The 25,752-nt window shown below is 45.9% G+C and overlaps 1 long non-coding RNA gene across 2 annotated transcripts in view; it reads left to right on the top strand.

Annotated features, from left to right (window-relative positions):
- LOC141265408 (uncharacterized) overlaps positions 1-24,843 on the top strand; it is a 67,463-nt gene extending 42,620 nt beyond the window's left edge. The window contains exons 1-6 of one of the 2 annotated variants that reach the window (XR_012320091.1): positions 10,689-12,345; positions 12,444-12,609; positions 12,790-12,884; positions 20,956-21,080; positions 21,404-21,592; positions 23,282-24,843. This is a non-coding gene — a long non-coding RNA (uncharacterized lncRNA). Of the gene's footprint in view, positions 1-10,688; positions 12,346-12,443; positions 12,610-12,789; positions 12,885-20,955; positions 21,081-21,403; positions 21,593-23,281 lie in introns of those variants that run through there. The other variant, XR_012320090.1, reaches the window with a different exon arrangement.
- The last annotated feature ends 909 nt before the right edge of the window (positions 24,844-25,752 follow it).

Raw genomic sequence — 25,752 nt, 5'->3', positions numbered from 1 at the left:
TATTAAATGGAGGGGTAGGTAGAATCCATTATATTATAAGTAAAACTATGTGGTACCCAATACATTAAATGAAGAGCTATGTGGGACCTACTATATTAAATTGAGGGCTATGTGGCGCTCAATACATTGAATGGAGGGCTATGAGCGGCCCATAACTGTATTTTTCGGACTATAAAGCACACTCTTCTCCAAAAATTTGGAGGAAAGTGGAGGGTGCGTCTTATAGTCCGAATGTGGTGTGTGTGTTTGTGTGGTGTGTATATATATATACATATACACACACACACACACTGCGGGGGGAGCGGCGGAGTAGCGGGCACAGTAGGCAGGGGCCGCTGCTGCAGCTCCTGCGTGTGCCTGCTGCTAAAGAAAATGAATATTCACTGCTCCCCACGCCCATGGGAGTGGGGAGTACTGAATATTCATTCCCCTTACTAGCGGGCACACAGTGTAGCTGCAGCGTAGCTCCTGCTGCTGCCAGGTGATCGCGTGTGCCTGCTATTAAAGAGCATTAATATTCACCCCTCTCCACGCCCATGGGCGTGGAAAGGGGTGAATATACGTGCTCTTTGATAGCGGTTACACGCGATCGCTCGGCAGCAGGAGCCACGCTGCGGCTACACTGTGTGCTGGCTATTAAGGAGTATGAAGTCACTGCTCTCCACGCACACAGTCCCAGCGTGTGGAGCAGTGACTATTCCGACAGCTGATCTCACCTTGTGAGGCGCGCGTGGAAGTGACGCCATGCCTGTCTCGCACGGTGAGACCAGTGCTTGGCAGTAGAGCAGGACCCAATGCTGGAGGAGAGAGAGGTGAGTATAATTGTTTATTTTTTTGTGTGCAGTTTGATAGGGATTAGGGGGGGGTGCATGCATACCAGGAAGAAGGATGGGGGGGCATGCATACCAGGAAGAGGGATGGAGGGAGCCATGCATACCAGGAAGATGGATGAGGGGAGCCATACATACCAGGATTAGGGATGAGGGGTGCTGTGCATACAGGGATGAGGGGTGCTATGCATATGAGAGGTGCCATGCATACAAGGATGAGGGGTGCCATGCATACCAGGATGAGGGATGCCTTGCATACCAGGATAGGGATGAGGGATGCCTTGCATACCAGGATAGGTATGAGGGGGGCCGTGCATACCAGGATGAGGTATGTCTTGCATACCAGGATGGGGATCAGGGTTGCCATGCATACCAGGATAGGGATCAGGGGTGCCATGCATACAGGGATGATGGGGGCCATGCATACCAGGAAGAAGGATGAGGGGGTTACCATACATACCAGGATGAGGGTTGGCACGCATACCAGGAAGAGGGATGAGGGGTGCCATGCATACATGGATGAGGGGTGCCATGCATGCCGGGATGGGGATCAGAGGTGCCACGTATACCAGGATGGGGACTACGTATAATAGGAAGAGCGGGGCCATATAGACCTGGATGGGGGGATATTAACATAATTGGGGTACATTTCCCCTATAACAGTGTCAGAAGCAGACCCCCTCCCCCTTAACAGTGCATGATGACCACATTTTTTGCTTAAATTTTTTTTCTATTTTCCTCCTCTATAACTTGGATGTGTCTCATGGTCCAATGCATCTTATAGTCTGAAAAATACGGTATATTTTATAATAGGGTATACTGGCCGGTATTAAATTTAGTGCTATGTGGGGCTCATTATGTTACTTGGAGACCTATATATGTCCCCTTATATTAAATGGAAAACTATGTGGGCCCCATGATATTATATGAATGGCTTATACTAAATGGAAGACTATGTGGGGTCTACTATATTAAATGGAGGGCTATGTGGGTCTCATAATAAATAGAATGCTATGCAGATCCCATTATATTAAATAGGGTTTTTTGTGGGACCCATTATATTAATTTCAGGGCTACGTGGGGCCCATTGTATTAAATGAAGGGTTTTTTGGGTCACATTATATTAAATGGAAGGCTATGTATGGCACATTATAATAAATGGAGGGCTATATTGGACCTCTTATTGAAAGGAGGGCTATGTGGGTCCCAATATATTATATGAAAATCCATGTGGGGCCCATAACATTAAATGGAGGGTTATATTTGGCCCATTATTTTATATGTAAAGCTATGTGGTGCCCATTCCAATAATTGAAGGGCTATGTCAGATCCATTATATTAATTTGAGGGCTATGTGGTACCCATTACATTAAATGAAGAGCTATGTGGGGCCCATCATATTAAATGAAAGAGTATATGAGGTAGTTGAAAAACATACAAAAAAGTTAATGTCTGCTCACCACCTCCTGGAGCGCACGGATCCTGCTGTGCGGCAAGTTTTCAGAACTTAGAAAGGAATAAGTCCAGCGCTATTAGTCCATTAAAAATCCATTCTTCATTTATTTCATAGCTTCAAATGGTATAAAATCCAGTAAGTCACAGTCCAGAAATTAAAAACATACGTGTTTCGACGCAAAGCAGTGCGTCTTAATCAATGATTATAATCAATGATTAAGACGCACTGCTTTGCGTTGAAAGGCGTTATATTAAATTTAATGCCATGTGGGGCCCTTTATATTAAATGGAGAGCTATGTGGTACCCATTATATTATGTGGAGGGCTGTATGTGACCCCTTATATGGAGGGTTATGTTGTACGCAATATATTAAATGGAGGGCTGTATGGGACCCACAATATTAAATGGAGGGCTTTGTGGGGCCCATTACATTAAATTGAGAGCTATATAGGTCCTATTATCAACTCTTTAAAAACCCAACATGTACTAATACGTACCTGCGCCCTGGGACTTTAGATCCAGGTAGGGAATAGTACCTCATGACGATCGCGCCCACACACAAGCTGTGCATGCGCGATTGCCGCCGGGTGTCAGCTGATTGTCACAGCTGACACCCAGTGCTATGTGGAGGGAGCGGTACCGCACCGTTCCCGGCACATTAATCCCCGCAGTGCTGCGATCGAAGTCGATCACAGCATTGCAGTGGCAATGGGAGGTGATCGCGATGCTCATCTCTCCTGCCGGTGTCCAATGCTATCTGCCGCGGCTTCCCGGATGTTACCTTGACGACCCGAGGTCGTCATGACAACATCTGGGTCACCAGACAGCAGGAAGATACTTTGGTCATGCGCAGTGCATGACCAAAATATCTTCTGCATCTGCAGCGCTGACAGCCTGTATAGCACAGGGATGGTGCTCCATCCCTATGCTATACAGGTGATCAGAATAAAAAAAAATGAAAGTCCCATAGTGGGACAAAGAATAAAAGTAAAAAAAAAGTATTAAAAAATTAAAAAAAAAAATTGTAAAAATCAAAAAAAAAAAATAAAAAAAAATAATCCACCAAAAATAAAAATATAATGTACCCATCAATAAATATTATGAAAAAAAATCCAAAACAATAAAAGTACACATATTTGGTATCGCCGCGTCCGGAATGACCTGACCTATAAAACTGTACCACTACTTAACCCCTTTAGTGAACATGGTAAAAAAAAAAAAAACGAAGCAAAAAACAATGCTTTATCATACCGCCAATCAAAAAATGGAATAACACACGATCAAAAAAACGAATATAAATAAATATGGTACCTCTGAAAATGTCATCTTGTCCCGCAAAAAACAAGCTGCCATACAGCTCCATCAACCGAAAAATAAAAAAGTTAAAGCTCTCAGAATAAAGCGATGCAAAAAAATTATTTTTCTATAAAATAGCTTTTATTGTGTAAAAGCGCCAACACATCAAAAAACTATATAAACGTGGTACCGCTGTAAACGTACTGACCCGAAGAAAAAAGCTACCTTATCAATTTTACAACATGCGGAACAGAATAAAAAAACAAAAAAAAACCAATTCCTGAATTGTTGGTTTTTGTTTATTCTGCCTCCCATAAATCAGAATGGAAAGCAATCAAAAAATGGCACGTGCCTGAAAATGGCACCAATAAAATTGTCAACTCATCCCGCAGAAAACAAGCCGTCACATGACTCTGTGGGCCGAAATATGGAAAAATTATAGCTCTCAAAATATGGCGATGCAAAAACTAGATTTTACAAAAAAATGCGTCTTTTAGTGTGTGACAGCTATCAATCATAAAAACCCGATATGAATCTGTTATCGCTGTAATCGCACCGACCCGAAGAATAAAGTCGTCTAATCAATTATACCGCACGAGGATCGGCGTAAAAAATAAACTCTAGGGTTAGGGTTGTGCTGGGGCTAGGGTTAGGGTTGGGTTAGAGTTAGGGCTGGGCTGGGGTTAGGGTTGGGGTTAGGGTTAGGGTTGGGGCTAGGGTTGGGATTTTTTTAAAAGTAAAAAAAGAAAAATGACGATATGGCGACTAGTGTTGAGCGCAAGTGCTCGCTACTTGAGTTTGCATCGGGTGCTTGGTTATGCACTGAGTATCGCGGGTGCTCAAGTGACATGCTCGAGTCTCCGCCCCATATGTTTCGCGGCCAAAAAAAACTTGCGGGGATTGCCTGCCCTGCACGAGCGATCCCCTCATGTTTTTTTTTTGGGGTGTCTAATAACCGTGAAACATGCCGGGCGGGGACTTGAGCATGTCACTTGAGCACGTGCGATACATGGTGCATGCCTGAGTACCCGATGCAAACTCAAGTAGCGAGCACTTGCGCTCAAGACTAATGACAACTTATTCAATATGATGACCTAATGTTATCAAATTCTGTGTCGTACCTCTGAGTTCAAAATGTTCACAATATCCCTTGATAAAATCCTTGAGGGGTGTAGTTTCCAAAATGGGATCACTTGTGGGGGGTTTCCACTATTTAGGCACATCATGGGCTCTCCAAACTCAACATGGCGTCCGCTCTCGATTCCAGCCAATTTTGCGTTCAAACAGTCACACAGTGCTCCTTCCCTTCTGAACTCTGCCATGCACCCAAACACTGTATTTTCCCCACATATGGGGTATTGGCGTACTCAGGAGAAATTGCACAATAGTTTTTGGGGCCCATTTTCTCCTCTTAACCTTGTGAAAAGAAAAAATAAATAGGGACTAAAACATAATTTTTGTGGAAAAAGTTAGAATTTTTTTATTTTCACGGCTCCATGTTATCAACTTCTGTAAAGCACTTGGGGGTTCAGGATGCTCACCACACATCTAGATAAGTTCGCTGAGGGGGGTAGTTTCCAAAATGGTGTCACTTGTCGGGGGTTTCCACTGTTAAGGCACATCAGAGGCTCCCCAATCGTAACATGGCATCCAATAATTATTCAAGCAAATTTTACAATCAAAAAGTCAAATGGCGCTCCTTGCCTTCCGAACCCTGCTTACTCAGGAGAGATTGCACAACAAGTTGCATGGTGCAATTTCTCCTGTTACCCTTATGAAAATGCAAAACTGGGGGCTGAAAACATTTTTGTGGGAAAAATGTGAAAATTTTATTTTCACAGCACCATGTTATAAACTTCTGTGAGGCACCTGGGGGTTCAAGGTGCTCACCACACATCTAGATAAGTTCCCGGAGGGGCCTAGTTTCCAAAATGGTGTCATTTGGGGGTTTCCACTATTTAAGCACATCAGGGGCTCTCCAAACGCAACATGGAGTCCGCTAATTATTTAAGCCAATTTTACATTCAAAAAGTCAAATGGCGCGCTTTCCCTTCTGAGCCCTGCCGTGTTTTTTCCCGACGTATGGGGTATCTGCGTGCTCGGGAAAATGCACAACAAATTTTGGTGTCCATTTTTTCCTGTTACCCCTGCAAAAACAGAAAAAATTGGGTCTAAAGTAACATTTTTGTGAAAAAAGTTAAATGTTCATTTTTTTCTTCCACATTCCAAAAATTCCTGTGAAGCACCTGAAGGGTTAATAAACTTCTTGAATGTGGTTTTGAGCACCTTGAGGGATGCAGTTTTTAGAACGGTGTCACTTTTGGATATTTTCTGTCATAAAGGCCCCCTCAAAGTCACTTCAAATGTGATGTGGTGCCTAAAAAAATGGTTTTGTAAATTTTGTTGTAAAAATGACACCGCTCCAAATCTACTCAGGCATTCATGTAGAGGAACAATTACAATGTTCTGGAATGGCCATCCCAGTCCCCAGACCTGAATATCATTGAACATCTGTGGGATCATTTGAATAGGGCTGTCCATGCTCGGCGACCATCAAACTTAACTGAACTGGAATTGTTTTGTAAAGAGGAATGGTCAAAAATACCTTCATCCAGGATATCATTAAAAGCTACAGGAAGCGACTAGAGGCTGTTATTTTTGCAAAAGGAGGATCTACTAAATATTAATGTCACTTTTCTGGTGAGGTGCCCATACTTATGCACCTGTCAAATTTTGTTTGAATGCAGATTGCACATTTTCTGTTAGTACAATAAACCTCATTTCAAGGCAGAAACATTACTGTGTCCAACAGTTATTACATATATCAAACTGAAATAGCTGTTGCAAAAACACCAATTTTTATAAAACATTAAGCTTAAGATTAATAGGGGTACCCAAATATAACTGTATATATATATATATTTATTTATACATGCATACATACACACACATACATACATACACACTGTGGGGGGAGCGGCGGAGGTGCGGGCACAGGAGACAGAAGCCTTTTGCTGAAGCTCCTGTGTGTGCCTGCTGCTAAAGAAAATGAATATTCACTGCATGGGAGCACTGAATATTCATTCTCCTTACTAGTGGGCACACAGTATAGATGCAGCGCGCCTTCTGCTGCTGCCAGGTGATCGTGTGTGCCTGCTATTCAAGAGCATGATTACTCACCCTTCTCCACGCCCATGGGAGTGGAGAGGGATGAATATTCATGCTCTTTGATAGCGGGCACATGCGATTGCCCGACAGGAGCCATTGCACAGCTACACTGTGTGCTGGCTATTAAGGAGTATGAAGTCACTGCTCCGCACGCACACAATCCCGGCGTGGGGAGCAGTGACTATTCCGGCAGCTGATCTCACCTTGTAAGGGCACATGGAAGTTACGCCATGCATGGCTCGCATGGTGAGACCAGTGCTGGCAGCAGAGCAGGACACAGCACTGTAGTAGAGAGAGGAGGTGAGTATTAGGCTGTGTGCCCACGATGCGTTTTTTAAGCGTTTCCGCAGCGGCAAAAACGCTGCAGAAACACTTAAACACATGGTAGAAGGCCTGCCATGTTCCCCAATGATAATCTGCATGTGCTGTGCTCATTCTGCGGAAATTTCCGCTGCGGATTATCATTGCGGAAAAAAACGCAGCACTACCAATTATTTTGCGGAAGTGCTGCGTTTTCGCCGCCATTGACTTGCATTAGACCGCATGGATTACGCATCACTACATACGTATGTAGATGCGCATTCCATGCGTTCTAATATGCAGATGGTACCCAGGTCTAGAGGAGAGGAGACTCTCCTCCGGACCTGGGTACCATAGAAAGCTGTAAAAAAAAGAATAAAATAAAAAATAAATATATACTTGCCTTTTGGCGGCCCGCGGTGCTCTCCTCCTCGCATGCCGACAGTTCGCGATGTACTGAAGGACCTGCGCTGACGTCATAGTCATGTGACGGGTCACGCGACGCTGACGTCGGCAGGTCCTTCAGTCTACCACAGCCTGGACGGTGAAGCGAGACAGCGCGGGCCATCGGAGGGTAAGTATAGATTTATTTTTTTATTTTTTGACATTCTCTCGGGTCACACTATATAAATCCATGCTGTTTGCATGGATTTATATAGTGTGACCAAGTTGACAAGCACTTTCCAAGTGATGCTAAAATCGCTTGGAAAGCGCTTGTCAACCCGCATGCGGAAATGCATGTGAAGAACGCTTCACTTCCACATGTCCCTGGAAGGAAAACGCATATACAATCCGCATGCGTTTTTTTCTGCCAGGGAGATGCAGAAACGCTCAGGAAAAAATCCTGAGCATTTCTGCATCGTGGGCACATAGCCTAATTGTTTATTATTTTTGTGTGCAGCGTGATGGGGATTGGGGAGGGACCATGCATACCAGGAACAGGGATGGGGGGGGCATACATACCAGGATGAGGGGGTGCTATGCATACCATGAAGAGGGATAAAGGGGCCATGCATACCAGGAAGAGGGATGAGGGGTGCTATCCATACAAGGAAGAGGGATGATGGGTGCCATGCATACCATGAAGAGGGATGAAGGGGCCATGCATACCAGGAAGAGGGATGAGGGGTGCCATGCATACCAGGATAGGGAAGAGAGATGCCTTGCATACCAGGATAGAGATGAGGGGGGCCATGCATTGTAGGATAAGGATGAGGGGTGCCATGCATACCAGGATTAGGGGTGCCTTGCATACCAGGATGGGGATCAGGGGTGCCTTGCATACCAGGATGGGGATCGGCGAGGGGGCATTCATACCAGGAAGAGGGATGAGGGGGACCATACATTTTAGGATGAGGGGTGCCATGCATATCAGGAAGAGGGATGAAGGGTCCACGCATACTAGGAAGAGGGATGCCATGTATACAACGATGAGGAGTGACATGCATACCAGGATGGGGATCAGCGTTGCCATGCATACCTGGATAGGGATGGGGACCACGTATAATAGGAAGAGCGGGGCCATATATTCCAGGATGGGGGATATTATTAACAGAATTGAGGGACATTACCCTTATAAGTGTCAGCCAGAGACCCCCTCCCCTTTAACAGCGCATCATGACCACATTTTTTGCTTCAATTTTTTTTTCTATTTTCCTCATCTAAAACCTAGGTAGGTCTTTTGGTCCAGTGCATCTTATAGTCTGAAAAATACGGTATATTAAATGATAGGGTATATTTGACAATTTAGTGCCATGTGGGGCCCATTATATTACGTGGAGGCCTATATGTGTCCCCTTATATTAAATGGAAGGCTATGTAGGTCCCGTGATATTATATGAATGGTAAGTGGCGCTCATTATAATAAATGGAAGACTACGTGGGGACCATTATTTTAAATGGAGGGTTATGTGGGGTCCACTATATTAAATGGAGGGCTATGAAGGTCCCATTATAATAAACTAGCTATTGAGCCCGTTCTACGCCCGGGTGGCGAGCATTTTTATTGATATATGGTCTCCTATCCTGGTATTTGTGCTGCCCCCATCCTGGTATTTGTGCTGCCCCCATCCTGGTATTTGTGCTCCTCAATCCTGTTCCCCCATCCTGTTATGTGCTGCCCTCATCCCTATCCTGGTATGCATGGTACACCTCATCCCTATCCTGGTTTGCATGGCACCCCTCACCCCCCAATCCTGGCACGCATGGCACCCCTTACCCTCAATCCTGGTATGCATGGCACCCCTCACCCTCAATCCTGGTAAGCATGGCACCCCTCACCCCCAATCCTGGTATGCATGGCACCTCTCACCACTAATCCTGGTATGCATGGCACCCCTCATCCCCCAATCCTGGTATGCGTGGCCTCCTCATCCCTCAATCCTGATATGCATGGTCCCCTCATCCCCCAATCCTGGTATGCATGGCACGCCTCATCCCTATCCTGGTATGCATGGCACGCCTCATCCCTATCCTGGTATGCATGGCACGCCTCACCTCCAATCCTGGTATGCATGGCACCCCTCATCCCCAGTCCTTGCATGCATGGAACCCGTCATCCCCAATCCTGGCATGTATGGCGCCCCTCATCCTGGTATGCATAGCTCCCTCATCCTGGTATGCATGGTACCCCTCATCCCTATCCTGGTATACATGGTACCCCTCATCCCTATCCTGGTATGCATGGCCCCTTATCCGAATCTTGGTATGCATGGCCCCCCCAGATCCCTATCCTGGTATGCATGGTAGCCCTCATCCCCCAATCCAGGTATGCATGGTACCCCTCATTCCCCTATCCTGGTATGCATGGTACCCCTCACCCCTCAATCCTTGTATGCATGGTACCCCTTTCCCCTCAATCCTGGCATGCATGTCACCCCTCTTCCCCCAATCCTGGTATGCATGGCACCCCTCTTCCCCCAATACTCGTATGCATGGCACCCCCCATCCCCTATCCTGGTATGCGTGGCACCCCCCATCTCCTATCCTGGTATGCATGGCACTCCTCATCCCCCAATCTGAAATGCATGGTACCCCTCATCCCCCAATCCTGGTATGAATGGTACCCCTCACCCCCAATCCTGGTATGCTTGGTACCCCTCATCCCCCAATCCTGGTATGCGTGGCCTCCTCATCCCTCAGTCCTGATATGCATGGTCCCCTCACCCCCTATCCTGGTATGCATGGTCCCCTCATCCCCCAATCCTGGTATGCATGGTCCCCTCATCCCCCAATCCCGGTATGTGTGGCCCCCTCATCCCTCAATCCTGGTATGTATGGTACCCCTCATCCACCCAATCCCGGTATGTGTGGCCCCCTCATCCCCCAATCCTGGTATGTGTGGCCCCCTCATCCCCCAATCCTGGTATGTGTGGCCCCCTCATCCCCCAATCCTGGTATGTGTGGCCCCCTCATCCCCCAATTCTGGTATGCATGGTACCCCTCATCCCCCAATCCTGGTATGTGTGGCCCCCTCACCCCCCAATCCTGGTATGCATGGTACTCCTCTGCACACATACAAACAAAAAACACTTATACTGACCTTTCTTCCCTGTACTCCAGCGCTGCTGTGTCCTGTTCTGCCGGGGGAGGAATGCGGCGCCAGAGCAACGCGCTGTCCGGCGTCATTTTGCTGAAGACACAATGCAATGTCTTCAGTAAAATAGCGCCAGATAGCGCTATGCGCATGCGGCGATTCCGACGCCTTCACTCCGCCCCCGGTCTCTGGCCAGAAGAGAGGCGCCGCGGCAACGCTCCTCCCGGTCAGGTAAGTATGTAAGTATGGCGCCGGAGATTGCGGTATGCGTTCAGTGTCTACGCATACCGCGATCTCCGGTGCCATACACTCCTCTTACCTGTAACGGCTCCATGCGTTCTTTTGTCTGGAGCCAGGACGCGCAGTCTATAGGCTTCAGACAGACGGACTCTCGGCCGGTTATATTATAGATAGAATGTTATGCAGATCACATTATATTAAATAGAGTTTTTTGTGGGACCCATTATATTAATTAAGAAAATCCATGTGGGGCCCATAACATTAAATGGAGCGTTATATTTGGCCCATTATTTTATATGTAAAGCTATGTGGTGCCCATTCCATTAACTGAAGGGCTATGTCGGAACCATTGTATTAATTTGAAGGCTATGTGGTACCCATTACATTAAATGGAGGGCTATGTGGGGCCCATCATATTAAATTAGAGGGTATATGGGGTCATTATATTAAATTTAGTGCCATGTGGGGCCCTTTATATTAAATGGAGAGCTATGTGGTACCCATTAATTTATGTGGAGGGCTATATGTGACCCCTTATATTAAATGGAGGGCTAAGTTGGACGCAGTATGTTAAATGGAGGGCTGTATGGGATCCATTATATTATATTAAAGAAAGGGTTTTGTGGGTGTGATTATATTAAAGGGAAGGCTATGTAGGGTGTATTCTAATAAATGGAAGGCTATATGGGATCCTTTATATTGAATGGAGGCATGCCAATGGGAAAAGGTGCGCTCCGATAGCACGCCAACGGGAAAGGGGGCACTGCAATGGAAAAGGGAAGGCTAAGTGTGGCCTGTTATATGGAGTGCCATGTGGCGCTCATTATATTAAATGGAGGGCTATGCGAGGTCCAATATAATAATTACAGGGCTACGTGGGGCCGATTGTGTTAAATAGAGGGTTTTGTAGGGCTCTTTATATTATAGGTAGATCTATGTGGGGTCCATTATATTGAATGTTGGGCTATGTGGGGCCGGTTATATTAAATGAAGGGTTTTGCGGTTACAATTATATTAAATGGAATGTTATGTAGGGCACATTTTAATAAATGGAGGGCTAATTGGGACCCCTTATATTGAATGGAGTGCTATGTGGCTGCCAATATATTATTAGAAAATCTATGTGGGGCCCATTACATTAAATGGAGGGGTAGGTAAGATCCATTATATTATATGTAAAGCTATGTGGTGCCCAATACATTAATTGTAGGGCTATGTGGGACCTACTATATTAAATTGAGTCAAACGGAGGTCCAGTATATTATACAAAAAGAGTCGCAAATACACCAGTTACCAGTGGACTGGTGTATCACGAAAACCTGCCGACTCAAGCAGTATGAGGACAAAGGAGAAAAGAGTGAGTAAAAAGAAGATGAATGAGGCATCCCTTTCAGAGATTGAAACTGAAATTGAGCAGCTTCAGATCCAGCTCAAGAGAGACTTAACTAGTGACGATCTGAAGAAACTAAATGACGACATTGACGCTGAATCCCAAAAGTGGGTCAAAGAAATTTATTCAAGTAAGACCAAAAATTACAACGTGATATACGGGATAAACAGACCTCGAGTGTTTATAGATGGAGGCTTCCATCTGAGACGTCACACTCTCTCATTTTAGGAACAGCAACTATTCCCGCTCACGTTCGGTATCAACAGCGTCATTGACGTCTACAGATGACCGTTTCCCTCTGGAACCATCAGGCTCTCATGCCAGACAACCCACCTACCCCCCACAAAGGGTCCAGACTAGACTCAACAGAAGGAAACAGACGACTCCATTCCAGGTTGGTGTATCCCAGGGGGGGCTCCGTATCATTAACCTATCTACACATACTGTATACTATGGTGGAAGTTCTTGGGAGAGGCCTATCATTTTCACCAACAAATGCCATTCTTTTTTTCACTGCTCTCAAGAGCCTCCACATGTTTGCCCGCAAACTGATTCTCCATAAACTCCATTCAAGGTTGCGTGGTGATGGAGACCCTATGAGCGCTGTGGAGGAAGAGGCCCTACAAAATTTAGAGGACTTCCTTTTGAAGCAGGGAACTCTTTCAACAGGTGGGTCATTACAATGCTTGTACCCTAAATCCACATGTTTCCCACCTTTGTCCCTCAGTCCGGCTGTGTAAATATTTGTGCGATTGGTCACGGAGGACCTTAGACGTCTCTCCACACGCCGGAGATTTGATAATTTGACACACTTCCAACATGTAGCCATTCAACAGTTGCAGTCTCTTCAAGACGTGTTCTTTAAACCGGCAGACAAGTGAGGGAACATAGTGGTATGGCCCTGTTCCAAATATGAAAAGGAGACACTTCGCCAATTACGGGGCTCAACATCTATACTAAATTATCTTTTAACCCAACAGCAACGTTCTCCGCGGTGCTCCAGGGGATCCTGGCTCATGCCTGTGAACAAGGAGTTATCAACAAGAAAACAGTGGAGGCTTTTACAATGCAGTTTCCAAAAACGGCTACCTTCTATCTCCTCCCCAAGATACACAAGGACGCTGTCAGCCCCCCGGGACGTCCGATTGTGCCTGGTTTGGGAGGCCTGTGCGAATTGATATGCAAATACATTGACAGACATCTCAGGCCCCTTGTTGAGTTTATCCACCATATATAAAGGACACAACGAACGTCCTTACTCGGGTTGATAGCGTCCTTGTGGAGGACGGCACTCTGATGGTGACGGCCAATGTTGAGAGCCTGTACACTTGTATCAGCCATGATCTGGGCCTGGAAGTGGTCCGCCTCTTCCTCGGAACCTCCGACCTGGACGGCCCATCGCTTGAATTTATCCTTGAGCTCCTTCACCTCGTCCTCTCACATAATTATTTTTTAATTAAAGATATGGTGTATCTCCAAAAGCGAGGCACAGCCATGAGGGCGGCCTGCGCGCCCTCGTACGCCAGCCTCTTCCTTGGGGCATGGGAGAGGGACCTCTTTGGTGATGAGGGCACGCGGGGCGTGGACCAGGTTGAGTCTTTGCTGAGATACATCGATGACATTTTATTTTTTTGGCGGGGGACGGTGAAGGAGCTTGATAATTTTATGGTGCGACTCATTTCTAACTCACTTGGGATCAAACTCACTTATACACATCATGCTAAATGCATTGATTTTCTTGACGTCACTCTGGAGGTGGATGCCCACTCCGCTATTCAGACTGACGTCTACCGCAAACCTATGGCAGTAAATGCTTTTAAACACTGAGTCCGCACATAATTCATCGAAGATTAGGGCAGTCCCGGTCGGACAGGATGAGGCGGATTTGCTCCACTGACTAAATTTGAGACACAAGCCGCAGATCTGGCTGATCGTTTTAGGAATCGTGGATATAGTAACAGGAGCATCGACCGTGGCTATCGGATGGCACGGGGAACTCCCTGTAACCAGTTATTATACCCAGCCTGTTCGGGGGAGGCGGTGAAAGAACAAGAAGGTACCCGCTATATTTCTACCTTCAATCACGAAAGGGACTCTATTCGGACGATTTTGACTAAACATTGGGGTATGCTTGGCATGGAGCCCTCCCTGCGAAGCCACCTTGGTAATCCCTCACTGATGAAGGCTCGGCGGGCCAAAAACTTGGGAGATCTCTTGGTGTCCACCAACTATGTTCCATCTCCATCAAACTCATTTCGAACCCACGGTGGTTTGCTTTCCCTGTGGCCACTGTCTTGCCTGCGCCAATTTCTTCCGAAGTGCATCCTTTGCATCATCTGACGGCTCTCTTGTATTACGAATTACATCTCGTGTGGTACCACCAATGTCGTCTATCATGCCACTTGTGGCTGCGGCCTGATAGACGGCGGATGATCCCGGGATCTCAACACATTACTACGCCACGTCCGGGCCGTACATAATTTGGACCCAAGGACATTGAAGGTGCATGGAATAGATGTGTTACATCTTGGCTCCCGGGGAGGCAATGCCGCAAAACTTCTGGCCCATAAAGAGGCCAGATGCATTCTTACTCTGGACTCCGCGGGGCCTAAATGAAGCTCTAAGCTTCGCACCCTTTTTATAAGCAAGGTCTCCTGAATGTATATACAGTACAGACCAAAAGTTTGGACACACCTTCTCATTTATCGATTTTTCTGTATTTTCATGACTATGAAAAATGTACATTCACACTGAAGGCTTCAAAACTATGAATTAACACATGTAGAATTATATAGTTAACAAAAAAGTGTGAAACAACTGAAAACATGTCTTATATTCTAGGTTCTTCAAAGTAGCCACCTTTTGCTTTGATGACTGCTTTGCACACTCTTGGCATTCTCTTGATGAGCTTCAAGAGGTAGTCACCGGAAATGGTCTTCCAACAATCTTGAAGGAGTTCCCAGAGATGCTTAGCACTTGTTGACCCTTTTGCCTTCACTCTGCTGTCAAGCTCACCCCAAACCGTCTCGATTGGGTTCAGGTCTGGTGACTGTGGAGGCTCGGTCATCTGGCGTAACACCCCATCACTCTCCTTCTTGGTCAAATAGCCCTTACACATTCTGGAGGTGTGTTTGGGGTCATTGTCCTGTTGAAAAATAAATGATGGTCCAACTAAACGCAAACCGGATGGATTAGCATGCCGCTGCAAGATGCTGTGGTAGCCATGCTGGTTCAGTATGCCTTCAATCTTGAATAAATCCCCAACAGTGTCACCAGCAAAGCACCCCCACACCATCACACCTCCTCCTCCATGCTTCACGGTGGGAACCAGGCATGTAGAGTCCATCCGCTCACCTTTTCTGCATCCCACAAAGACATGGTGGTTGGAACCAAAGATCTCAAATTTGGACTCATCAGACCAAAGAACAGATTTCCACTGGTCTAATGTCCATTCCTTGTGTTCTTTAGGCCAAACAAGTCTCTTCTGCTTGTTGCCTGTCCTTAGCAGTGGTTTCCTAGCAGCTATGTTACCATGAAGGCCTGCTGCACAAAGTCTCCTCTTAACAGTTGTTGTAGAGATGTGTCTGCTGCTAGAACTCTGTGTGGCATTGACCTGGTCTCTAATCTGAGTTGCTGTTAACCTGCGATTTCTGAGGCTGGTGACTCGGATAGACTTATCCTCAGAAGCAGAGGTGAATCTTGGTCTTCCTTTCTTGGGGCGGTCCTCATGTGAGCCAGTTGCTTTGTAGCGCTTGATGGTTTTTGCAACTGCACTTGGGGACACTTTCAAAGTTTGCCCAATTTTTCAGACTGACTGACCTTCATTTCTTAAAGTAATGATGGCCACTCTTAGTTTTTCTTTACTTAGCTGCTTTTTTCTTGCCATAATACAAATTCTAACAGTCTATTCAGTGAGACTATGAGCTGTGTATCCACCTGACTTCTGCACAACACAACTGATGGTCCCAACCCCATTTATAAGGCAAGAAATCCCACTTATTAAACCTTACAGGGCACACCTGTGAAGTGAAAACCATTTCCGGTGACTACCTCTTGAAGCTCATCAAGAGAATGCCAAGAGTGTGCAAAGCAGTCATTAAAGCAAAAGGTGGCTACTTTGAAGAGCCTATAATGTAAGATATATTTTCTGTTGTTTCACACTTTTTGCCTGGGCATGCTCCTGATGAAGTTGTGGATGGTCTCCTGTGAGATCTCCTCCCAGACCTGGACTAAAGCATCCGCCAACTCCTGGACAGTCTGTGGTGCAATGTGACGTTGGTGGATGGAGCGAGACATGATGTCCTAGATGTGCTCAATCGGATTCAGGTCTGGGGAACGGGCGGGCCAGTCCATAGCTTCAATGCCTTCATCTTGCAGGAACTGCTGGCACACTCCAGCCACATGAGGTCTGGCATTGTCCTGCATTAGGAGGAACCCAGGGCCAACCGCACCAGCATATGGTCTCTCAAGGGGTCTGAGGATCTCATCTCAGTACCTAATGGCAGTCAGGCTACCTCTGGCGAGCACGTGCAGGGCTGTGCGGCCCTCCAAAGAAATGCCACCCCACACCATTACTGACCCACTGCCAAACCGGTCATGCTGAAGGATGTTGCAGGCAGCAGATCGCTCTCCTGGTAGCGCCTCCAGCCTCTGGACACTACGCTGACAGACCTCAAAATTTCTTGCCACAGCTCGCATTGATGTGCCATCCTGGATGAGCTGCACTACCTGAGCAACTTCTGTGGGTTGTAGAGTCCGTCTCATGCTTCCACGAGTGTGAAAGCACAACCAACATTCAAAAGTGACCAAAACATCAGCCAGAAAGCATTGGTACTGAGATGTGGTCTGTGGTCCCCACCTGCAGAACCACTACTTTATTGAGGGTGTCTTGATAATTGCCAATAATTTCCATCTATTGTCTATTCCATTTGCACAACAGCATGTGAAATTGATTGTCAATCAGTGCTGCTTCCTAAGTGGACAGTTTGATTTCACAGAAGTTTGATTTAGTTGGATTTATATTCTGTTGTTTAAGTGTTCCCTTTATTTTTTGAGCAGTGTATATACATACATACATACACACAAACACTGTGGGGGAAGCGGCGCAGGAGCTGACACAGGAGGCAGAAGATGGCTGCTGCAACTCCTGCGTGTGCCTGTTGCTAAAGAAAATTAATATTCACTGCTCCCGACGCCCATGGGAGTGAGGAGCACTGAATATTCATTCTCCTTACTAGCGGGCACACAGAGAAAAGAGATAGTTATATTATAGATGGAGATTTTTGTGGGACCCATTATATTAATTACAGGGCTACATGGGGCCCATTGTATTAAATGAAGGGTTGTGTGGGTCACATTATATTAAATGGAAGGCTATGTAGGTAGGGCACATTATAATAAATGGAGGGCTATATGGGACCCCTTATATTGAATGGAGGGCTATGTGGGTTCCAATATATTATAAGAAAATCCATGTGGGGCTCATAACATTAAATGGAGGGTTATATTTGGCCCATTATTTTATTTGTAAAGCTATGTGATGCCCATTACATTAATTGAAGGGGTATGTCAGATCCATTATATTAATTTGAGGGCTATGTGGTATCCATTACATTAATTGGAGGGCTATGTGAGGCCCATTATATTAAACTAGCTATTGAACCCGTTCTACGCCTGTGTGGCAAGCATTTTTATTGGTATATAGTCTCCCATGCTGGTATGTGCTACCCCCCTCCTGGTATTTGTGCTGCCCCCATCCTGTCCTGGTATGCATGGCACCCCTCACCCCTATCCTGGTATGCATGGCACCCCTCACCCCTATCCTGGTATGCATGGCACCCCTCACCCCTAACCTGGTATGCATGGCACCCCTCACCTCCAATCCTGGTATGCATGGCACCCCTCACCCCCAATCCTGGTATGCATGGCACCCTTCACCCCCAATCCTGGTATGCATGGCACCCCTCACCCCCCAATCCTGGTATGCGTGGCCCCCTCATCCCAATCCTGGTGTGTGTGATACTCCTCATCCCTATCCAGGTATGTGTGGTACTCCTCATCCTATCCTGGTATGTATGGTACCCCATCCCTCATCCCTATCCTGGTATGTATGGTGTTCCTCATCCTGGTATGCATGGCACCCCTCATCCCCAATCCTGGTATGCATGGCACCCCTCATCCCCAATCCCGGTATGCATAGCACCCCTCATCCCCAATCCCGGTATGCATGGCACCCCTCATCCCCAATCCCAGTATGCATGTCCCCCCTCATCCCCAATCCCGGTATGAATGGCCCCCCTCATCCCCAATCCCGGTATGCATGGCTCCTTCATCCCCAATCCCGGTATGCATGGCACCCCTCATCCCCAATCCCGGTATGCATGGCACCCCTCATCCCCAATCCCAGTATGCATGGCACCCCTCATCCCCAATCCCGGTATGCATGGCACCCCTCATCCCCAATCCCGGTATGCATGGCACCCCTAATCCCCAATTCCGGTATGCATGGCACCCCTCATCCCCAATCCGGGTATGCATGGCACCCCTCATCCCCAATCCTGGTATGCATGGCTCCCTCATCCCCAATCCTGGTCCTGGTATGCATGGCTCCCTCATCCCCAATCCTGGTATGCATGGCACCCCTCATCCCCAATCCTGGTATGCATGGCACCCCTCATCCCCAATCCTGGTATGCATGGCACCCCTCATCCCCAATCCTGATATGCATGGCACCCCTCATCCCCAATCCTGGTATGCATTGCACCCCTCATCCCCAACCCTGGTATGCATGGCTCTCTCATCCCCAACCCTGGTATGCATGGCTCTCCTCATCCCCAATCCTGGTATACATGGCACTCCACATCCCCATCCTGGTGTACATGGTACCTCTCATCCCTATCCTGGTATGTATGGTACCCCTCATCCTTGTATGCATGGCACCCCATCCCTCATCCTGGTATGCATGGCACCCCTTATCCCTATTCTGGTATGCATGGCACCCCTCACCCCCCCAATCCTGATATGCATGGCACCACTCTCCCCCCAATCCTGGTATGCATGGTACCCTCACCCCCCAATCCTGGTATGCATGGTCCCCTCACCCCCCAATACTGGTATGCATGGTCCCCTCACCCCCCAATCCTGGTATGCATGGTACCCCTCCTCCTGGTATGCATGGTCCCCTCATCCCCCAATCCTGATATGCATGGTCCCCTCACCCCCCAATCCTGATATGCATGGTCCCCTCACCCCCCCAATATTGATATGCATGGTCCCGTCACCCCCCAATCCTGGTATGCATGGCACCCCATCATCCCCTAATCCTGGTATGCATGGTCCCCTCACCCCCCAATCCTGGTATGCATGGTCCCCTCACCCCCCAATCCTGGTATGCATGGTCCCCTCACCCCCCAATCCTGGTATGCATGGTCCCCTCACCCCCCAATCCTGGTATACATGGTACCCCTCATCCTGGTATGCATGGTCCCCCCAGATCCCTATCCTGGTATGCATGGTCCCCTCACCCCTCAATCCTGGTATGCATGGTCCCGTCACCCCCTCAATCCTGGTATGCATGGTCCCCTCATCCTGGTATGCATGGTCCCCCCAGATCCCTATCCTGGTATGCATGGTCCCCTCACCCCCCAATCCTGGTATGCATGGTCCCCTCATCCCACAATCCTGGTATGTGTGGCCCCCTCATGCCTTTCATGCTGTACACACATACAAAAAAATAAACACTTTATACTCACCTTTCTTCCCTGTGCTACAGCGCTGCGGTGTCCTGTTCTGTCGGATGCCGGGGAAGGAGTGCGGCGCCGGAGCACCACACTGTCCGGTGCCATTTTGCTGAAGACGTAAAATGGCGCCGGATAGCACTATGCGCATGTGCCGATCCGATGCCTTCACTCCGCCCCCGGTCTCCGGCAAAGAGAGACGCCGCGGAATCGCTCCTCCCGGTCAGGTAAGTATGTAAGTATGGCGCCGGAGATCGTGGTATGCGCTCAGTGTCTACGCATACCGCGAACTCCAGCGCCATACACTCCTCTTACCTGTAACGGATGGATGCCTACTTCTTTCTGGAGCCAGACTGCGCGTCGCGCATGCGCAGTCTATAAAGGCTTCAGACAGAGACACGCATCCCCGGTTATATTATAGATGAAAGGGTATATGGGGCCGTTATATTAAATTTAGTGTCATGCGGGGCCCTTTATATTAAATGGAGAGCTATGTGGTACCCATTATATTATGTAGAGGGCTATATGTGACCCCTTATATTAAACGGAGGGCTATGTTGGATTCAGTATATTAAATGGAGGGCTATATGGGGCCCATTATATTAAATGGAGGGCTATATGGGGTCCATATAATAAATTGAGAGCTATGTGGTGCACATTATATTAAATGAAGGGTTTTGTGGGGCCCATGTTATATGTAAAGCTATGTGGTGCCCATTATAATAAGTAGAAAGCTATAAAGGTCATATTATATTAAATGGAGTTCTTTGTGGGACCCATTATATTACTTGCAGGGCTACATGGGGCCCACTGTATTAAATGGAGGGTTTTGAAGATCTCTTTATATTATATGAAAAGCTATGAGGGGCCTATTATATTGAATGTTTGGCTATGTGGGACCTATTTTAGTAAATTGAGGGCTATGTGCGCCCCCATCCTGTTATATGCTACCTCCATCCTGCGACTTGATCAGTTAACAGCTTTGACGTATACATTTTTGCCAGAACTCTACTTTTCAAAAAATTGTTTCATAATGAAGATATACAGAAGCATTTTCCAATGCCAGAGGAACAGGAGACTTTGAGAGTTTTGGAGGGATTGGCGGCTGAACACAATATACCTTCTTTAGGTAAGGTTCCAATATCCATACGACCAAAATCAAAAAATTTTCCACCATTGTCACTATGTCCCAACGTTGACATCTTTGTTCAGCTGGTTTCTGAGGATTTATATAGCATACCTATCAATATACACAATGATAACCTTAGAATGTCTGAACACATCGGTTTGAAACGTCTTAAAGCAATAAAAGACGTTATATTCAAACCAGCTGACACGAGTGGCAACGTTGTGGTGTGGCCAACTAAAATGTATGAGGCAGAGGCAAATAAAATGCTTAAAGACCATCAGTGTTACAAAAAACTGACGTTCAATCCCTTATTATCTTTCAAGGATCAACTCAACAAAATCCTTTTAGCTGGGATAGAGAGAGGCATTATCACCAGGGAATTGTATGACACATTATTGGTGAAGGATCCATCTGTTTCAACGCTGTACTTGTTACGGAAGGTCCATAAAGATATGAAGACCCCTCTGGGTAGACCCATAATTGCTGGTATTGGAGGACTCACACAGAGATCAGTAAGTATGTGGATTATTTCTTAAACCTTTGGTGGAAACAATTCCCTCCTATCTACGTGATACATCTGATCTACAAAAAATTGACTCCACTCACATTGACAAGGATATGCTTCTTGTTACTTGTGATGTGTAGTCATTAAATACGAGTATCCGCCATGGTGATGGACTGAGAGCCGTTGCCCATTTCCATTCCATGTCTCAATTTACCTTTGATGAGAGAGACTTCATTCTAACACTGTTGGAGTTTGTACTCACCAAAAACTTTTTTGTCTTCAATGGGTCCTTCTTCCTGCAGCTCCAGTGAACAGCAATGGGGGCAGCCTGTGTGCCCTCTTATGCTAACTTGTTCCTGGGGCTGTGGGAGAGGGAGCTCTTCTCATCACATTGATGATCATCAATGGACCGGGTCATTTTTTGGACCCGGTACATTGATGATGTATTTTTGATCTGGCGAGGTACATCTGTAGAACTACTCAGTTTTTTTCAAGAACTGAATTCTAATGAACTTAATATCAGACTGACGTATAAATTCAATTATCAAAAGATTGATTTCTTGGATGTGACTATTAAAAGGGGTGAATCTGTCATTTTACAGTCTGATGTCTATCGGAAAGAGACAGCCGTCAATGCTGTCTTGCACGCCTCTTCTTCACATCCAAGACGTGTGGTTAGATCAGTTCCAATTAGTCAGTTTCTTAGAATCAGACAGATTTGTTCTATCATTGAAGACTTAGAAATGAGAGCAGAGGAAATGAAAGGGAGGTTTCTGGATAGAGGGTACAGTAAGAGAAGCATTAAGTACACCTACAATCGAGCGAAAAATGCTGCTCGTCAACAATTAATCTGTCCTAAGAGACAATCGGTGCAAGCCAATCCTGTGAGAATGGTGACTCAATACCATTCTCAATGGCAGAGGATGTATGACATTTTTAAAAAACATTGGCTCATCCTATTGGCTGATCGCACCCTTAAACAATAACTCCCTGCAAATCCATCTATCACTGCACGTAGATCTTTAAATTTACAGGACCATTTGGTTCGGAGCTATTATACACCGACTAATCAGTCACGGATTACGGATATAAAACCAACCGATAAGAAGAGGAATTGGGGCTACACTCCATGTGGCTCCTGTATAACTTGCCTTAATATTGAAAAGGCTAAGAAGTTTCTCTCTTCGACTGGAAAGGAGTTTGATATAACATACCCTAATACCTGTACAACACGTAACGTAATATATCATGCTTCGTGTCCCTGCTCCTTAATATATATAGGCATGACAACTAGGATGCTCAAAATTTGAGCGAGAGAACTTGTCCAGGACATCATGGCAGCTGCTACAGAAGACAATTTAGATCTATTAAAGACAATACCTAAACATTTTAAGCTCCATCACGCTTGTGATCCTTCGGGTTAAGGGGATAGACCACATATATTTGAACCTGCGTGGTGCCAATACCAGCCGACTCCTGGCCCAAAAAGAATCAAGATGGATCTGGACTTTGAAAACGTTACATCCCCATGGCCTTAATGAGGCCTTGACTTTTACTCCATTTCTCTAATCTCCCTCCCCTTTTTCCCCTCCAGACGTATTTTTGGCATCATGTTTTTATAATGTTTTAAACTAAAATTATTTTTAATTGTGTTTGTTGCTACAATCCTAATAATGTCCCATTTATCATCTTTTAGTATATACTTACCGTACCTTGATGTTGGCCCTTGCTTCTATCCATATTGAAGAGGATGTGGATGCCTCCTGGCATCATTTTGAAGAGGAGAAATAAGAGAATAGGATGAGAAGGCACCACTAGACAAGATGTGGACAATTAGGCTTTAACAGCCTATATCTACTACATCTGGACATCAATTTGTTTCATGTGGATATATACTATGTTCTTATTATATGCATATAACCAATGTTATTGACTTGTCCAACTTCATTTTAAATGACCTGCAGGTCCATTTTTCTGTATCTCTTTCAGCTTTATCCATACCCTTAATAGCTTTTGGATCCGGGTATTTGCTACAATGTCTTTTTCTCTTTCTGGGGCATTTTCCTTCTTTATCCTTATTGGGGTTACCTCCATGACATCAGGGCATGGCTCATATCACTGGCATCATTGGTACCATGTTGCCACCTGTGTTGAATTCATGTCCTTGATGCCCCGGGGGGTGCCCAATCTCCAACTTGGGATTTCCTTCCCTTTTTTGTTTCTTTCTTATCTGGTTCTCCCTGACCTATATCTTAAGATAGTATAAATTGTATAAGTTAAGATTGCATAAAACCTTTTTTGTTGATTCTTTACCATACAGGTCGTCACTGGACATACATATTTTTATGTCCAGGCTTTAAACCTCTTCTGTCCTACCTATATATCTATATATTCTCCATGTTTGGTAAAAGTTAATACTATATATTCTCCATGTCTGGTAAAAGTTATTACTAATTAGTACCCTGTTGTGCTACATGTCTGGGTTTACCTCTCTCTGAGCTGTTCTCTATTTTGACCTTTTGTGACAGGTTTTCGTATACCTAATTGTGACTTTCCATCTATGCGTGTGCCTTCCTCCCGTTCTCCCCCTACATCACTATTTGCGATTATGGGGGGCGTGCCTCTGAGCAACTGCTCCTCCGCTCATGTGACTTTTAGTGGGCGTGGCTTTAGGCTTCACACTCATTTAGTCTTGTCTTTCCGTTCATGTGACCCTCCGTGTGCGTGGCTTTTGACTGCACGTTTACTCTTACTTTCTCCGTTCATGTGACCTCAGTGGGCGTGGTGTTGGGTTGCACGCCTATTCTGATACACTAGGGAGGCGGCGTTCTTGCATTGACGTCGGCACAGGTCTGTCCTATCCTTAGCGCTGACTCGTTCCTCATAAATACTCTTTATTTTATGGTTGCTGCTATTGGTACCTTATGTTTATTTATGGGACACACACTGCTTATGATGCCACACCCCCGGAAGAAGGCACACGCCAAAACGCACATTGGGGCTGGCACTACTATTTGGCACTCACTAGTAAGTACTCTTCCTGTACCACTACTTTTGGTTCATCAATCTCTCTAGTGGGGACCATATATGGCTAATACTTTATGGACAGTTTGATTGTTGACATGCACAATGTACTTTAATTTGTTTGGTAAATATGTTAGCTATTCTTGTATGGTTACTGCACCTGTATACAGTTGTGCTCAAAAGTTTACATACCCCGGCAGAATTTTTCCTTCTTTGGCCTTGTTTCCGAGAATATGAATGATAACAAAAAAACTTTTTGCCCACTCATGGTTATTGGTTGGGTGAAGCCATTTATTGTCAAACTACTGTGTTTTCTCTTTTTAAATCTTAATGACAACCGAAAACACAGTAGTTTGACAATAAATGGCTTCACCCAACCAATAACCATGAGTGGAGAAAAAGTTTTTTTGTTATCATTCATATTCTCTGAAACAAGGCCAAGAAAGCAAAAATTCTGCCGGGGTATGTAAACTATTAAACACAACTGTAGCTTTCTATTTATTTATTTCTATTTATTATAATGGGCACCACATAGCTTTACATATAATATGGGCCCAACAAAACCCTTCATTTAATATAATTTGCCCCACATAGCTCTCAATTTAATGTATTGGGCCCCACATTTAATGTAGTGAGTCCAACATAGCCCTCTATTTAATATCATGGGCCCCACATAGCTATCCATATAATATCACGGGACCCACATAGCCCTCCATTTAATATAAGGGGTCACATATAGCCCTCCACATAATTTAATGGGTACCACATAGCTCTACATTTAATATAAAGGGCTCCACATGGCACTAAATTTAATATAACAGCCCCATATACCCTTTCATTTAATATAATGGGCCCCACATAGCCTTCCATTCAACATCAGGGGTCCATATAGTCATATATAGGTGAAAAAATGGGAAAAGATGTGCTCCGGAGGCACGTCATCGGGAAAGGGTGTGCTCCAGTTGCACGTCAACTGGAAAGGGTGTGCTCCGGTGGCAATCCAACAAGAAAGGGTGTGCTCCAGTGGCACTCCAATGGGAAAGGGTGTACTCTGGTGGCACGCCAACGGGAAAGGGTGTGCTCCAGTGGCACGCCAATGGGAAAGGGTGTTCTCCGGTGGCACTGCAATGACAAAGGGAAGGC

Source organism: Phyllobates terribilis, unplaced genomic scaffold, assembly GCF_046119375.1.
Source record: "Phyllobates terribilis strain yellow unplaced genomic scaffold, ASM4611937v1 Scaffold_4__5_contigs__length_816908805, whole genome shotgun sequence".
Lineage (NCBI taxonomy): Eukaryota > Metazoa > Chordata > Amphibia > Anura > Dendrobatidae > Phyllobates > Phyllobates terribilis.
The sequence above is the reverse complement of the archived record's forward strand: the minus strand, read 5'-3'. Positions and strand labels throughout refer to the sequence as shown.